The sequence below is a fragment of the Carcharodon carcharias genome, chromosome 20, assembly GCF_017639515.1.
Source record: "Carcharodon carcharias isolate sCarCar2 chromosome 20, sCarCar2.pri, whole genome shotgun sequence".
NCBI lineage: Eukaryota > Metazoa > Chordata > Chondrichthyes > Lamniformes > Lamnidae > Carcharodon > Carcharodon carcharias.
In genome coordinates, this window is record NC_054486.1 from 27390027 (window position 1) to 27405298 (window position 15272).

Consider the following 15272-nt stretch of genomic DNA (forward strand, 5'->3'; position numbering starts at 1 on the left):
CGGAGGGTTAGTGCAGGGTGTCCACGGAGGGTTAGTGCAGGGTGTCCGGGGATGGTTAGTGCAGGGTGTCCGGGGAGGGTTAGTGCAGGGTTTCCGTGGAGGGATAGTGCAGGGTTTCCTGGGAAGGTTAGTGCAGGGTTTCCTGGGAGGGTTAGTGCAGGGTGTCCGGGGAGTGTTAGTGCAGGGTGTCCGGGGAGTGTTAGTGCAGGGTGTCCGGGGAGTGTTAGTGCAGGGTGTCCGGGGAGTGTTAGTGCAGGGTGTCCGGGGAGTGTTAGTGCAGGGTGTCCGGGGAGTGTTAGTGCAGGGTGTCCGGGGAGTGTTAGTGCAGGGTGTCCGGGTAGTGTTAGTGCAGGGTGTCCGTGGAGGGTTAGTGCAGGGTGTCCGGGGAGGGTTAGTGCAGGGTGTCCGGGGAGGGTTAGTGCAGGGTGTCCGGGGAGTGTTAGTGCAGGGTGTCCGGGGAGTGTTAGTGCAGGGTGTCCGGGGAGTGTTAGTGCAGGGTGTCCGGGGAGTGTTAGTGCAGGGTGTCCGGGGAGTGTTAGTGCAGGGTGTCCGGGTAGTGTTAGTGCAGGGTGTCCGTGGAGGGTTAGTGCAGGGTGTCCGGGGAGGGTTAGTACTGGGTGTCCGTGGAGGGTTATTGCACGGTGTCCGGGAGGGTTAGTGCAGGGTGTCCGGGGAGGGTTAGTGCCGTGTCTGGGGAAGGTCAGTGCAGGGTGTCCGGGGAGGGTTAGTGCAAGGTGTCCGGGAGGGTTAGTGCAGGGTGTCTGGGGAGTGAGAGTGCAGGGTGTCCAGCCAGTGAGAGTTCAGGGTGACCGGGGAAGGTTAGTGCAGGGTGTCCGGGGAGGGTTATTGAAGGGTGTCTAGGGAGGGTTAGTGCAGGGTGTCTGGGGAGGGTTAGTGCAGGGTGTCTAGGGAAGGAGAGTGCAGGATGTCCGGGGAGCGGTCATGCAGGGTGTCTGGGGAATGTCAGTGCAGGATGTCCGGGGAGGGTTAGTGCAGGGTGTCCGGGGAGGCTTAGTGCAGGGTGTCCGGGGAGGGTTAGTGCAGGGTGTCCGGGGAGGGTTAGTGCAGGGTGTCCGGGGAGGGTTAGTGCAGGGTCTCCGGGAAGGTTAGTGCAGGGTGTCCCGGAGGGTTAGTGCAGGATGTCCGGGAGGGTTAGTGCAGGATGTCCGGGAGGGTTAGTGCAGGGTGTCCGCGGAGGGTTAGTGCAGGGTGTCAACGGAGGGTTAGTGCTGGGTGTCCGGGGAGGGTTAGTGCAGGGTGTCCACGGAGGGTTAGTGCAGGGTGTCCACGGAGGGTTAGTGCAGGGTGTCCACGGATGGTTAGTGCAGGGTGTCCGGGGATGGTTAGTGCAGTGTGTCCGGGGAGGGTTAGTGCAGGGTGTCCGTGGAGGGATGGTGCAGGGTGTCTGGGGAAGGTTAGTGCAGGGTATCCGGGGAGGGTTAGTGCAGGGTGTCCGGGGAGTGTTAGTGCAGGGTGTCCGGGGAGGGTTAATGCAGGGTGTCCGGGGAGGGTTAATGCTGGGTGTCCGGGGAGGGTTAGTGCAGGGTGTCTGGGGAGTGATAGTGCAGGATGTCGGGGGAGGGTTAGTGCCGGGTGTCTGGGGAGGGAGATTGCAGGGTGTCCGGGGAGGGATAGTGCAGGATGTCAGGGGCGGAAAAGTGCAGGGTGTCCGGGGAGGGTTAGTGTAGGGTGTCCGGGGAGGTATAGTGCAGGGTGTCCGGGGAGGGATAGTGCAGGGTGTCCGGGGAGGGTTAGTGCAGGGTGTCCGGGGAGGGTTAGTGCAGGGTGTCCGGGGTGGGTTAGTGCAGGGTGTCCGGGGAGGGTTAGTGCAGGGTGTCCGGGGAGGGTTATTGCAGGGTGTCCGGGGAGGGTGATTGCAGGGTGTCCGGGGAGGGTGATTGCAGGGTGTCCGGGGAGGGTGATTGCAGGGTGTCCGGGGAGGGTGATTGCAGGGTGTCCGGGGAGGGTGATTGCAGGGTGTCTGGGGAAGGTTAGTGCAGGGTGTCCGGGGAGGGAGAGTGCAGGGTGTCCGGGGAAGTTTTGTGCAGGGTGTCCGGGGAGGGTGATTGCAGGGTGTCTGGGGAGGGAGATTGCAGGCTGTCCGGGGAGGGTGATTGCAGGGTGTCCGGGGAAGGTTAGTGCACGGTGTCCGGAGACTGAGAGTGCAGGGTGTTGAGGGAGGGTTAGTGCAGGGTGTCCGGGGAGGGTGAGTGCACTGTGTCTGGGGAGGGTTAGTGTACTGTGTCTGGGGAGGTCTAGTGCACTGTGTCTGGGAAGGGTTAGTGCACTGTGTCTGGGGAGGGTTAGTGCACTGTGTCTGGGGAGGGTTAGTGCACTGTGTCTGGGGAGGGTTAGTGCAGAGTGTCCGGGGAGGGTTAGTGCAGAGTGTCCGGGGAGGGTTCGTGCAGGGTGTCATGGGAAGGTTAGTGCAGTGTGTCTGAGGAAGTTTAGTGCAGGCTGTCCGGGGATTGAGCGTGCAGGATGTCCGGGGAGGGTTAGTGCAGGGTGTCCGGGGAGGGTTAGTTCGGGGTGTCCGGGGAAGGTTAGTGCAGGGTGTCTGGGGAGGGAGAGTGCATAGTGTCCGGGGAGGGTTAGTGCAGGGTGTGTGGGGTGGGAGAGTGAAGGGTGTCCAGGGAGGGTTAGTGCAGGGGGTCTGGGGTGTGTTAGTGCAGGGTGTCTGGCGAAGGTTAGTGCAGTGTGTCTGGGGAAGGTTCGTGCAGGCTGTCAGGGTTTGGTTAGTGCAGGGTGTCTGGGGAAGGTTAGTGCAGGGTGTCCGGGGAAGGTAGTGCTGGGTGTCCGGGGAGGGAGAGTGCAGGGTGTCCGGGGAGGGAGAGTGCAGGGTATCCGGGGAAAGTTAGTGCCATGTCTGGGGAAGGTTAGTGCAGGGTGTCCTGGGAGGATTAGTGCAGGGTGTCATGGGAAGGTTAGTGCAGTGTGTCTGGGGAAGTTTAGTGCAGGGTGTCCGGGGAGTGAGCGTGCAGGGTGTCCGGGGAGGGTTAGTGCAGGGTGTCTGGGGAAGGTTAGTGCAGGGTGTCTGGGGAAGGTTAGTGCAGGGTGTCCGGGGAGGGTTAGTGCAGGGTGTCTGGGGAAGTTTAGTGCAGGGTGTCTGGGGAGGAGAGTGCAGAGTGTCCGGGGAGGGTTAGTGCAGGGGGTGTGGGGAGGGAGAGTGAAGGGTGTCCAGGGAGGGTTAGTGCAGGGGGTCTGGCGAAGGTTAGTGCAGTGTGTCTGGGGAAGGAGAGTGCAGGATGTCCAGGGAGGGTTAGTGCTGGGTTTCCGGGAGGATTAGTTCAGGGTGTCCGGGAGGGTTAGTGCAGGGTGTCCGGGGAGGGTTAGTGCAGCGGGTCCGGGGAGGGTTAGTGAAGGGGGTCCGGGGAGGGTTAGTGCAGGGTCTCTGGGGAGGGTTAGTGCAGGGTGTCTGGGGAAGCAGAGTGCAGGATGTCCGGGGAGGGTTAGTGCAGGGTGTCCGGGGAGGGTTAGTGCAGGGTGTCCGGGGAGGGTTAGTGCAGGGTGTCCGGGGAGGGTTAGTGCAGAGTGTCCGGGGAGGGTTATTGCAGGGTGTCCGGGAGGGTTAGTGAAGGGTGTCTGGGGAGTGAGAGTGCAGGGTGAGCGGGGAAATTTATTGCCGTGTCTGGGGAAGGTCAGTGCAGGGTGTCCTGGGAGGGAGAGTGCAGGGTGTACTGGGAGGGAGAGTGCAGGGTGTCCAGGGAGGGAGAGTGCAGGGTGTCCTGGGAGGGAGAGTGCAGGGTGTCCAGGGAGGGAGAGTGCAGGGTGTCCTGGGAGGGAGAGTGCAGGGTGTCCAGGGAGGGAGAGTGCAGGGTGTCCTGGGAGGGAGAGTGCAGGGCGTCCTGGGAGGGAGAGTGCAGGGTGTCCTGGGAGGGAGAGTGCAGGGTGTCCTGGGAGGGAGAGTGCAGGGTGTCCTGGGAGGGAGAGTGCAGGGCGTCCTGGGAGGGAGAGTGCAGGGCGTCCTGGGAGGGAGAGTGCAGGGCGTCCTGGGAGGGAGAGTGCAGGGCGTCCTGGGAGGGAGAGTGCAGGGCGTCCTGGGAGGGAGAGTGCAGGGCGTCCTGGGAGGGAGAGTGCAGAGCGTCCTGGGAGGGAGAGTGCAGGGCGTCCTGGGAGGGAGAGTGCAGGGTGTCCGGGGAGGGTTAGTGCAGGTTGTCCGGGGACGGTTAGTGCAGGGTGTCCGGGGACGGTTAGTGCAGGGTGTCCGGGGAGGGTTAGTGCAGGGTGTCCGAGGAGGGTTAGTGCAGGGTGTCCGGGGAGGGTTAGTGCAGGGTGTCCGGGGAGGGTTAGTGCAGGGTGTCCGGGGAGGGTTAGTCCAGGGTGTCCGGGGAGGGTTAGTGCAGGGTGTCCGGGGAAGGTTAGTGGAGGGTGTCCGGGGAGGGTTATTGCAGGGTGTCTGGGGAGTGAGAGTGCAGGGTGTCCGGCCAGTGAGAGTGCAGGGTGACCGAAGAGGGTTAGTGCAGGGTGTCCGGGGAGGGTTAGTGCAGGGTGACCGGGGAGGGTTAGTGCAGGGTGTCCGGGGAGGGTTAGTGCATGGTGTCCGGGGAGGGTTAGTGCAGGGTGACCGGGGAGGGTTAGTGCAGTGTGTCCGGGGAGGGTTGGTGCATGGTGTCCGGGGAGGGATGGTGCAGGGTGTCCGGGTAGGGTTAGTGCAGGGTGTCCGGGGAGGGTTAGTGCAGGGTGTCCGGGGAGGGTTAGTGCAGGGTGTCCGGGGAGGGTTAGTGCAGGGTGTCCGGGGAGGGTTAGTGCAGGGTGTCCGGGGAGGGTTAGTGCAGGGTGTCCGGGGAGGGTTAGTGCAGGGTGTCCGGGGAGGGTTAGTGCAGGGTGTCCGGGGAGGGTTAGTGCCGTGTCTGGGGAAGGTCTGTGCAGGGTGTCCGGGGAGGGTTAGTGCAAGGTGTCTGGGAGGGTTAGTGCAGGGTGTCTGGGGTGTGAGAGTGCAGGGTGTCCAGCCAGTGAGAGTGCAGGGTGACCGGGGAAGGTTAGTGCAGGGTGTCCGGGAGGGTTAGTGCAGGGTGTCCGGGAGGGTTAGTGCAGGGTGTCCGAGGAGGGTTAGTGCAGGGTGTCCGGGGAGTGTTAGTGCAGCGGGTCCGGGGAGGGTTAGTGAAGGGGGTCCGGGGAGGGTTAGTGCAGGGTCTCTGGGTAGGGTTAGTGCAGTGTGTCTGGGGAAGCAGAGTGCAGGATGTCCGGGGAGGGTTAGTGCAGGGTTTCCGGGGAGGGTTAGTGCAGGGTGTCCGGGGTGGGTTAGTGCAGGGTGTCCGGGGAAGGTTATTGCAGGGTGTCCGGGAGGGTTAGTGCTGGGTGTCTGGGGAGTGAGAGTGCAGGGTGTCCAGGGACGGTTAGTGCAGGGTGTCCAGGGAGGTTTAGTGCAGGTTCTCCGGTGACTGAGAGTGCAGGTTGTCCGCGGAGGGTTAGTGCAGGGTTGCCACGGAGGGTTAGTGCAGGGTGTCCTGGGAGGGTTAGTGCAGCGTGTCCAGGCAGGGTTAGTGCAGGGTGTCCGGTGACTGAGAGTGCAGGGTGAGCGGGGAAAGCTATTGCCGTGTCTGGGAAAGTCAGTGCAGGGTGTCCTGGGAGGGAGAGTGCAGGGTGTCCTGGGAGGGAGAGTGCAGGGTGTCCTGGGAGGGAGAGTGCAGGGTGTCCTGGGAGGGAGTGCAGGGTGTCCTGGGAGGGAGAGTGCAGGGTGTCCTGGGAGGGAGAGTGCAGGGTGTCCTGGGAGGGAGAGTGCAGGGTGTCCTGGGAGGGAGAGTGCAGGGTGTCCTGGGAGGGAGAGTGCAGGGTGTCCTGGGAGGGAGAGTGCAGGGTGTCCTGCGAGGGAGAGTGCAGGGTGTCCTGCGAGGGAGAGTGCAGGGTGTCCTGGGACGGAGAGTGCAGGGTGTCCTGGGAGGGAGAGTGCAGGGTGTCCTGGGAGGGAGAGTGCAGGGTGTCCTGGGAGGGAGAGTGCAGGGTGTCCTGGGAGGGAGAGTGCAGGGTGTCCTGGGAGGGAGAATGCAGGGTGTCCTGGGAGGGAGAGTGCAGGGTGTCCTGGGAGGGAGAGTGCAGGGTGTCCTGGGAGGGAGAGTGCAGGGTGTCCTGGGAGGGAGAGTGCAGGGTGTCCTGGGAGGGAGAGTGCAGGGTGTCCTGGGAGGGAGAGTGCAGGGTGTCCTGCAAGGGAGAGTGCAGGGTGTCCTGGGAGGGAGAGTGCAGGCTGTCCTGGGAGGGAGAGTGCAGGGTGTCCTGGGAGGGAGAGTGCAGGGTGTCCTGGGAGGGAGAGTGCAGGGTGTCCTGGGAGGGAGAGTGCAGGGTGTCCTGGGAGGGAGAGTGCAGGGTGTCCTGGGAGGGAGAGTGCAGGGTGTCCTGGGAGGGAGAGTGCAGGGTGTCCTGGGAGGGAGAGTGCAGGGTGTCCTGGGAGGGAGAGTGCAGGGTGTCCTGGGAGGGAGAGTGCAGGGTGTCCTGGGAGGGAGAGTGCAGGGTGTCCTGGGAGGGAGAGTGCAGGGTGTCCTGGGAGGGAGAGTGCAGGGTGTCCTGGGAGGGAGAGTGCAGGGTGTCCTGGGAGGGAGAGTGCAGGGTGTCCTGGGAGGGAGAGTGCAGGGTGTCCTGGGAGGGAGAGTGCAGGGTGTCCTGGGAGGGAGAGTGCAGGGTGTCCTGGGAGGGAGAGTGCAGGGTGTCCTGGGAGGGAGAGTGCAGGGTGTCCTGGGAGGGAGAGTGCAGGGTGTCCTGGGAGGGAGAGTGCAGGGTGTCCTGGGAGGGAGAGTGCAGGGTGTCCTGGGAGGGAGAGTGCAGGGTGTCCTGGGAGGGAGAGTGCAGGGTGTCCTGGGAGGGAGAGTGCAGGGTGTCCTGGGAGGGAGAGTGCAGGGTGTCCTGGGAGGGAGAGTGCAGGGTGTCCTGGGAGGGAGAGTGCAGGGTGTCCTGGGAGGGAGAGTGCAGGGTGTCCTGGGAGGGAGAGTGCAGGGTGTCCTGGGAGGGAGAGTGCAGGGTGTCCTGGGAGGGAGAGTGCAGGGTGTCCTGGGAGGGAGAGTGCAGGGTGTCCTGGGAGGGAGAGTGCAGGGTGTCCTGGGAGGGAGAGTGCAGGGTGTCCTGGGAGGGAGAGTGCAGGGTGTCCTGGGAGGGAGAGTGCAGGGTGTCCTGGGAGGGAGAGTGCAGGGTGTCCTGGGAGGGAGAGTGCAGGGTGTCCTGGGAGGGAGAGTGCAGGGTGTCCTGGGAGGGAGAGTGCAGGGTGTCCTGGGAGGGAGAGTGCAGGGTGTCCTGGGAGGGAGAGTGCAGGGTGTCCTGGGAGGGAGAGTGCAGGGTGTCCTGGGAGGGAGAGTGCAGGGTGTCCTGGGAGGGAGAGTGCAGGGTGTCCTGGGAGGGAGAGTGCAGGGTGTCCTGGGAGGGAGAGTGCAGGGTGTCCTGGGAGGGAGAGTGCAGGGTGTCCTGGGAGGGAGAGTGCAGGGTGTCCTGGGAGGGAGAGTGCAGGGTGTCCTGGGAGGGAGAGTGCAGGGTGTCCTGGGAGGGAGAGTGCAGGGTGTCTGGGAGGGAGAGTGCAGGGTGTTCTGGGAGGGAGAGTGCAGGGTGTCCTGGGAGGGAGAGTGCAGGGTGTCCTGGGAGGGAGATTGCAGGGTGTCCTGGGAGGGAGAGTGCAGGGTGTCCTTGGAGGGAGAGTGCAGGGTGTCCTTGGAGGGAGAGTGCAGGGTGTCCTGGGAGGGAGAGTGCAGGGTGTCCTGGGAGGGAGAGTGCAGGGTGTCCTGGGAGGGAGAGTGCAGGGTGTCCTGGGAGGGAGAGTGCAGGGTGTCCTGGGAGGGAGAGTGCAGGGTGTCCTGGGAGGGAGAGTGCAGGGTGTCCTGGGAGGGAGAGTGCAGGGTGTCCTGGGAGGGAGAGTGCAGGGTGTCCTGGGAGGGAGAGTGCAGGGTGTCCTGGGAGGGAGAGTGCAGGGTGTCCTGGGAGGGAGAGTGCAGGGTGTCCTGGGAGGGAGAGTGCAGGGTGTCCTGGGAGGGAGAGTGCAGGGTGTCCTGGGAGGGAGAGTGCAGGGTGTCCTGGGAGGGAGAGTGCAGGGTGTCCTGGGAGGGAGAGTGCAGGGTGTCCTGGGAGGGAGAGTGCAGGGTTTCCTGGGAGGGAGAGTGCAGGGTGTCCTGGGAGGGAGAGTGCAGGGTGTCCTGGGAGGGAGAGTGCAGAATGTCCTGGGAGGGAGAGTGCAGGGTGTCCTGGGAGGGAGAGTGCAGGTTGTCCTGGGAGGGAGAGTGCAGGGTGTCCTGGGAGGGAGAGTGCAGGGTGTCCTGGGAGGGAGAGTGCAGGGTGTCCTGGGAGGGAGAGTGCAGGGTGTCCTGGGAGGGAGAGTGCAGGGTGTCCTGGGAGGGAGAGTGCATGGCGTCCTGGGAGGGGGAGTGCAGGGCGTCCTGGGAGGGGGAGTGCAGGGCGTCCTGGGAGGGAGAGTGGAGGGCGTCCTGGGTGGGAGACTGCAGGGCGTCCTGTGAGGGTTAGTGCAGGGCGTCCGGGAGGGTTAGTGCAGGTTGTCCGGGGACGGTTAGTGCAGGGTGTCCGTGGAGGGTTAGTGCAGGGTGTCCTGGGAGGGAGAGTGCAGAATGTCCTGGGAGGGAGAGTGCAGGGTGTCCTGGGAGGGAGAGTGCAGGTTGTCCTGGGAGGGAGAGTGCAGGGTGTCCTGGGAGGGAGAGTGCAGGGTGTCCTGGGAGGGAGAGTGCAGGGTGTCCTGGGAGGGAGAGTGCAGGGTGTCCTGGGAGGGAGAGTGCAGGGTGTCCTGGGAGGGAGAGTGCAGGGTGTCCTGGGAGGGAGAGTGCATGGCGTCCTGGGAGGGGGAGTGCAGGGCGTCCTGGGAGGGGGAGTGCAGGGCGTCCTGGGAGGGAGAGTGGAGGGCGTCCTGGGTGGGAGACTGCAGGGCGTCCTGTGAGGGTTAGTGCAGGGCGTCCGGGAGGGTTAGTGCAGGTTGTCCGGGGACGGTTAGTGCAGGGTGTCCGTGGAGGGTTAGTGCAGGGTGTCCGGGGAGGGTTAGTGCAGGCTGTCCGGGGAGGGTTAGTGCAGGGTGTCCGGAGAGGGTTACTGCCGTGTCTGGGGATGGTCTGTGCAGGGTGTCCGGGGAGGGTTAGTGCAAGGTGTCTGGGAGGGTTAGTGCAGTGTGTCTGGGGAGTGAGAGTGAAGGGTGTCCAGCCAGTGAGAGTGCAGGGTGACCGGGGAAGGTTAGTGCAGGGTGTCCGGGAGGTTTAGTGCAGGGTGTCCGGGAGGGTTAGTGCAGGGTGTCCGGGAGGGTTAGTGAGGGTGTCCGAGGAACGTTAGTGCAGGGTGTCCGGGGAGGGTTAGTGCAGCGGGTCCGGGGAGGGTTAGTGAAGGGGGTCCGGGGAGGGTTAGTGCAGGGTCTCTGGGGAGGGGTAGTGCAGGGTGTCTGGGGAAGCAGAGTGCAGGATGTCCGGGGAGGGTTAGTGCAGGGTGTCCGGGGAGGGTTAGTGCAGGGTGTCCGGGGTGGGTTAGTGCAGGGTGTCCGGGGAGGGTTATTGCAGGGTGTCCGGGAGGGTTAGTGCAGGGTGTCTGGGGAGTGAGAGTGCAGGGTGTCCAGGGACGGTTAGTGCAGGGTGTCCAGGGAGGTTTAGTGCAGGTTCTCCGGTGACTGAGAGTGCAGGTTGTCCGGGGAGGGTTAGTGCAGGGTTGCCACGGAGGGTTAGTGCAGGGTGTCCAGGGAGGTTTAGTGCAGGGTGTCCGGTGACTGAGAGTGCAGGTTGTCCGGGGAGGGTTAGTGCAGATGTCCTGGGAGGGTTAGTGCAGCGTGTCCAGGGAGGGTTAGTGCAGGGTGTCCGGTGACTGAGAGTGCAGGGTGAGCGGGGAAAGTTATTGCCGTGTTTGGGAAAGTCAGTGCAGGGTGTCCTGGGAGGGAGAGTGCAGGGTGTCCAGGGAGGGAGAGTGCAGGGTGTCCTGGGAAGGAGAGTGCAGGGTGTCCTGGGAGGGAGAGTGCAGGGTGTCCTGGGAGGGAGAGTGCAGGGTGTCCAGGGAGGGAGAGTGCAGGGTGTCCAGGGAGGGAGAGTGCAGGGTGTCCAGGGAGGGTGAGTGCAGGGTGTCCTGGGAGGGAGAGTGAAGGGTGTCCTGGGAGGGAGAGTGCAGGGTGTCCTGGGAGGGAGAGTGCAGGGTGTCCTGGGAGGGAGAGTGCAGGGTGTCCAGGGAGGGAGAGTGCAGGGTGTCCAGGGAGGGAGAGTGCAGGGTGTCCTGTGAGGGAGAGTGCAGGTTGTCCTGGGAGGGAGAGTGCAGGTTGTCCTGGGAGGGAGAGTGCAGGTTGTCCTGGGAGGGAGAGTGCAGGGTGTCCTGGGAGGGAGAGTGCAGGGTGTCCTGGGAGGGAGAGTGCAGGGTGTCCTGGGAGGGAGAGTGCAGGGTGTCCTGGGAGGGAGAGTGCAGGGTGTCCTGGGAGGGAGAGTGCAGGGTGTCCTGGGAGGGAGAGTGCAGGGTGTCCTGGGAGGGAGAGTGCAGGGTGTCCTGGGAGGGAGAGTGCAGGGTGTCCTGGGAGGGAGAGTGCAGGGTGTCCTGGGAGGGAGAGTGCAGGGTGTCCTGGGAGGGAGAGTGCAGGGTGTCCTGGGAGGGAGAGTGCAGGGTGTCCTGGGAGGGAGAGTGCAGGGTGTCCTGGGAGGGAGAGTGCAGGGTGTCCTGGGAGGGAGAGTGCAGGGTGTCCTGGGAGGGAGAGTGCAGGGTGTCCTGGGAGGGAGAGTGCAGGGTGTCCTGGGAGGGAGAGTGCAGGGTGTCCTGGGAGGGAGAGTGCAGGGTGTCCTGGGAGGGAGAGTGCAGGGTGTCCTGGGAGAGAGAGTGCAGGGTGTCCTGGGAGGGAGAGTGCAGGGTGTCCTGGGAGGGAGAGTGCAGGGTGTCCTGGGAGGGAGAGTGCAGGGTGTCCTGGGAGGGAGAGTGCAGGGTGTCCTGGGAGGGAGAGTGCAGGGTGTCCTGGGAGGGAGAGTGCAGGGTGTCCTGGGAGGGAGAGTGCAGGGTGTCCCGGGAGGGAGAGTGCAGGGTGTCCCGGGAGGGAGAGTGCAGGGTGTCCCGGGAGGGAGAGTGCAGGGTGTCCCGGGAGGGAGAGTGCAGGGTGTCCCGGGAGGGAGAGTGCAGGGTGTCCTGGGAGGGAGAGTGCAGGGTGTCCTGGGAGGGAGAGTGCAGGGTGTCCTGGGAGGGAGAGTGCAGGGTGTCCTGGGAGGGAGAGTGCAGGGTGTCCTGGGAGAGAGAGTGCAGGGTGTCCTGGGAGGGAGAGTGCAGGGTGTCCTGGGAGGGAGAGTGCAGGGTGTCCTGGGAGGGAGAGTGCAGGGTGTCCTGGGAGGGAGAGTGCAGGGTGTCCTGGGAGGGAGAGTGCAGGGTGTCCTGGGAGGGAGAGTGCAGGGTGTCCTGGGAGGGAGAGTGCAGGGTGTCCTGGGAGGGAGAGTGCAGGGTGTCCTGGGAGGGAGAGTGCAGGGTGTCCTGGGAGGGAGAGTGCAGGGTGTCCTGGGAGGGAGAGTGCAGGGTGTCCTGGGAGGGAGAGTGCAGGGTGTCCTGGGAGGGAGAGTGCAGGGTGTCCTGGGAGGGAGAGTGCAGGGTGTCCTGGGAGGGTGAGTGCAGGGTGTCCTGGGAGGGAGAGTGCAGGGTGTCCTGGGAGGGAGAGTGCAGGGTGTCCTGGGAGGGAGAGTGCAGGGTGTCCTGGGAGGAGAGAGTGCAGGGTGTCCTGGGAGGGAGAGTGCAGGGTGTCCTGGGAGGGAGAGTGCAGGGTGTCCTGGAGGGAGAGTGCAGGGTGTCCTGGGAGGGAGAGTGCAGGGTGTCCTGGGAGGGAGAGTGCAGGGTGTCCTGGGAGGGAGAGTGCAGGGTGTCCTGGGAGGGAGAGTGCAGGGTGTCCTGGGAGGGAGAGTGCAGGGTGTCCTGGGAGGGAGAGTGCAGGGTGTCCTGGGAGGGAGAGTGCAGGGTGTCCTGGGAGGGAGAGTGCAGGGTGTCCTGGGAGGGAGAGTGCAGGGTGTCCTGGGAGGGAGAGTGCAGGGTGTCCTGGGAGGGAGAGTGCAGGGTGTCCTGGGAGGGAGAGTGCAGGGTGTCCTGGGAGGGAGAGTGCAGGGTGTCCTGGGAGGGAGAGTGCAGGGTGTCCTGGGAGGGAGAGTGCAGGGTGTCCTGGGAGGGAGAGTGCAGGGTGTCCTGGGAGGGAGAGTGCAGGGTGTCCTGGGAGGGAGAGTGCAGGGTGTCCTGGGAGGGAGAGTGCAGGGTGTCCTGGGAGGGAGAGTGCAGGGTGTCCTGGGAGGGAGAGTGCAGGGTGTCCTGGGAGGGAGAGTGCAGGGGGTCCTGGGAGGGAGAGTGCAGGGGGTCCTGGGAGGGAGAGTGCAGGGGGTCCTGGGAGGGAGAGTGCAGGGGGTCCTGGGAGGGAGAGTGCAGGGGGTCCTGGGAGGGAGAGTGCAGGGGGGTCCTGGGAGGGAGAGTGCAGGGGGTCCTGGGAGGGAGAGTGCAGGGGGTCCTGGGAGGGAGAGTGCAGGGGGTCCTGGGAGGGAGAGTGCAGGGGGTCCTGGGAGGGAGAGTGCAGGGGGTCCTGGGAGGGAGAGTGCAGGGGGTCCTGGGAGGGAGAGTGCAGGGGGTCCTGGAGGGAGAGTGCAGGGGGTCCTGGGAGGGAGAGTGCAGGGGGTCCTGGGAGGGAGAGTGCAGGGGGTCCTGGGAGGGAGAGTGCAGGGGGTCCTGGGAGGGAGAGTGCAGGGGGTCCTGGGAGGGAGAGTGCAGGGTGTCCTGGGAGGGAGAGTGCAGGGTGTCCTGGGAGGGAGAGTGCAGGGTGTCCTGGGAGGGAGAGTGCAGGGTGTCCTGGGAGGGAGAGTGCAGGGTGTCCTGGGAGGGAGAGTGCAGGGTGTCCTGGGAGGGAGAGTGCAGGGTGTCCTGGGAGGGAGAGTGCAGGGGGTCCTGGGAGGGAGAGTGCAGGGTGTCCTGGGAGGGAGAGTGCAGGGTGTCCTGGGAGGGAGAGTGCAGGGTGTCCTGGGAGGGAGAGTGCAGGGTGTCCTGGGAGGGAGAGAGCAGGGTGTCCTGGGAGGGAGAGTGCAGGGTGTCCTGGGAGGGAGAGTGCAGGGTGTCCTGGGAGGGAGAGTGCAGGGGGTCCTGGGAGGGAGAGTGCAGGGTGTCCTGGGAGGGAGAGTGCAGGGTGTCCTGGGAGGGAGAGTGCAGGGTGTCCTGGGAGGGAGAGTGCAGGGTGTCCTGGGAGGGAGAGTGCAGGGTGTCCTGGGAGGGAGAGTGCAGGGTGTCCTGGGATGGAGAGTGCAGGGTGTCCTGGGAGGGAGAGTGCAGGGTGTCCTGGGAGGGAGAGTGCAGGGTGTCCTGGGAGGGAGAGTGCAGGGTGTCCTGGGAGGGAGAGTGCAGGGTGTCCTGGGAGGGAGAGTGCAGGGTGTCCTGGGAGGGAGAGTGCAGGGTGTCCTGGGAGGGAGAGTGCAGGGTGTCCTGGGAGGGAGAGTGCAGGGTGTCCTGGGAGGGAGAGTGCAGGGTGTCCTGGGAGGGAGAGTGCAGGGTGTCCTGGGAGGGAGAGTGCAGGGTGTCCTGGGAGGGAGAGTGCAGGGTGTCCTGGGAGGGAGAGTGCAGGGTGTCCTGGGAGGGAGAGTGCAGGGCGTCCTGGGCGGGAGAGTGCAGGGCCTCCTGGGAGGGAGAGTGCAGGGCCTCCTGGGAGGGAGAGTGCAGGGACTCCTGGGAGGGAGAGTGCAGGGCGTCCTGGGAGGGAGAGTGAAGGGCGTCCGGGGACGGTTAGTGCAGGGTGTCCGGGGAGGGTTAGTGCAGGGTGTCTGGGGAGTGAGAGTGCAGGGTGTCCAGGGACGGTTAGTGCAGGGTGTCCAGGGAGGTTTAGTGCAGGTTCTCCGGTGACTGAGAGTGCAGGTTGTCCGGGGAGGGTTAGTGCAGGGTTGCCACGGAGGGTTAGTGCAGGGTGTCCAGGGAGGGTTAGTGCAGGGTGTCCGGTGACTGAGAGTGCAGGTTGTCCGGGCAGGGTTAGTGCAGGGTGTCCTGGGAGGGTTAGTGCAGCGTGTCCAGGGAGGGTTAGTGCAGGGTGTCCGGTGACTGAGAGTGCAGGGTGAGCGGGGAAAGTTATTGCCGTGTCTGGGAAAGTCAGTGCAGGGTGTCCTGGGAGGGAGAGTGCAGGGTGTCCAGGGAGGGAGAGTGCAGGGTGTCCTGGGAAGGAGAGTGCAGGGTGTCCTGGGAGGGAGAGTGCAGGGTGTCCAGGGAGGGAGAGTGCAGGGTGTCCAGGGAGGGAGAGTGCAGGGTGTCCAGGGAGGGAGAGTGCAGGGTGTCCAGGGAGGGAGAGTGCAGGGTGTCCTGGGAGGGAGAGTGCAGGGTGTCCTGGGAGGGAGAGTGCAGGGTGTCCTGGGAGGGAGAGTGCAGGGTGTCCTGGGAGGGAGAGTGCAGGGTGTCCTGGGAGGGAGAGTGCAGGTTGTCCTGGGAGGGAGAGTGCAGGTTGTCCTGGGAGGGAGAGTGCAGGTTGTCCTGGGAGGGAGAGTGCAGGTTGTCCTGGGAGGGAGAGTGCAGGGTGTCCTGGGAGGGAGATGGCAGGGTGTCCTGGGAGGGAGAGTGCAGGGTGTCCTGGGAGGGAGAGTGCAGGGTGTCCTGGGAGGGAGAGTGCAGGGTGTCCTGGGAGGGAGAGTGCAGGGTGTCCTGGGAGGGAGAGTGCAGGGTGTCCTGGGAGGGAGAGTGCAGGGTGTCCTGGGAGGGAGAGTGCAGGGTGTCCTGGGAGGGAGAGTGCAGGGTGTCCTGGGAGGGAGAGTGCAGGGTGTCCTGGGAGGGAGAGTGCAGGGTGTCCTGGGAGGGAGAGTGCAGGATGTCCTGGGAGAGAGAGTGCAGGATGTCCTGGGAGAGAGAGTGCAGGGTGTCCTGGGAGGGAGAGTGCAGGGTGTCCTGGGAGGGAGAGTGCAGGGTGTCCTGGGAGGGAGAGTGCAGGGTGTCCTGGGAGGGAGAGTGCAGGGTGTCCTGGGAGGGAGAGTGCAGGGTGTCCTGGGAGGGAGAGTGCAGGGTGTCCTGGGAGGGAGAGTGCAGGGTGTCCTGGGAGGGAGAGTGCAGGGTGTCCTGGGAGGGAGAGTGCAGGGTGTCCTGGGAGGGAGAGTGCAGGGTGTCCTGGGAGGGAGAGTGCAGGGTGTCCTGGGAGGGAGAGTGCAGGGTGTCCTGGGAGGGGGAGTGCATGGCGTCCTGGGAGGGGGAGTGCAGGGCGTCCTGGGAGGGGGAGTGCAGGGTGTCCTGGGAGGGAGAGTGCAGGGTGTCCTGGGAGGGAGAGTGCACGGTGTCCTGGGAGGGAGAGTGCAGGGTGTCCTGGGAGGGAGAGTGCAGGGTGTCCTGGGAGGGAGAGTGCAGGGTGTCCTGGGAGGGAGATTGCAAGGTGTCCTGGGAGG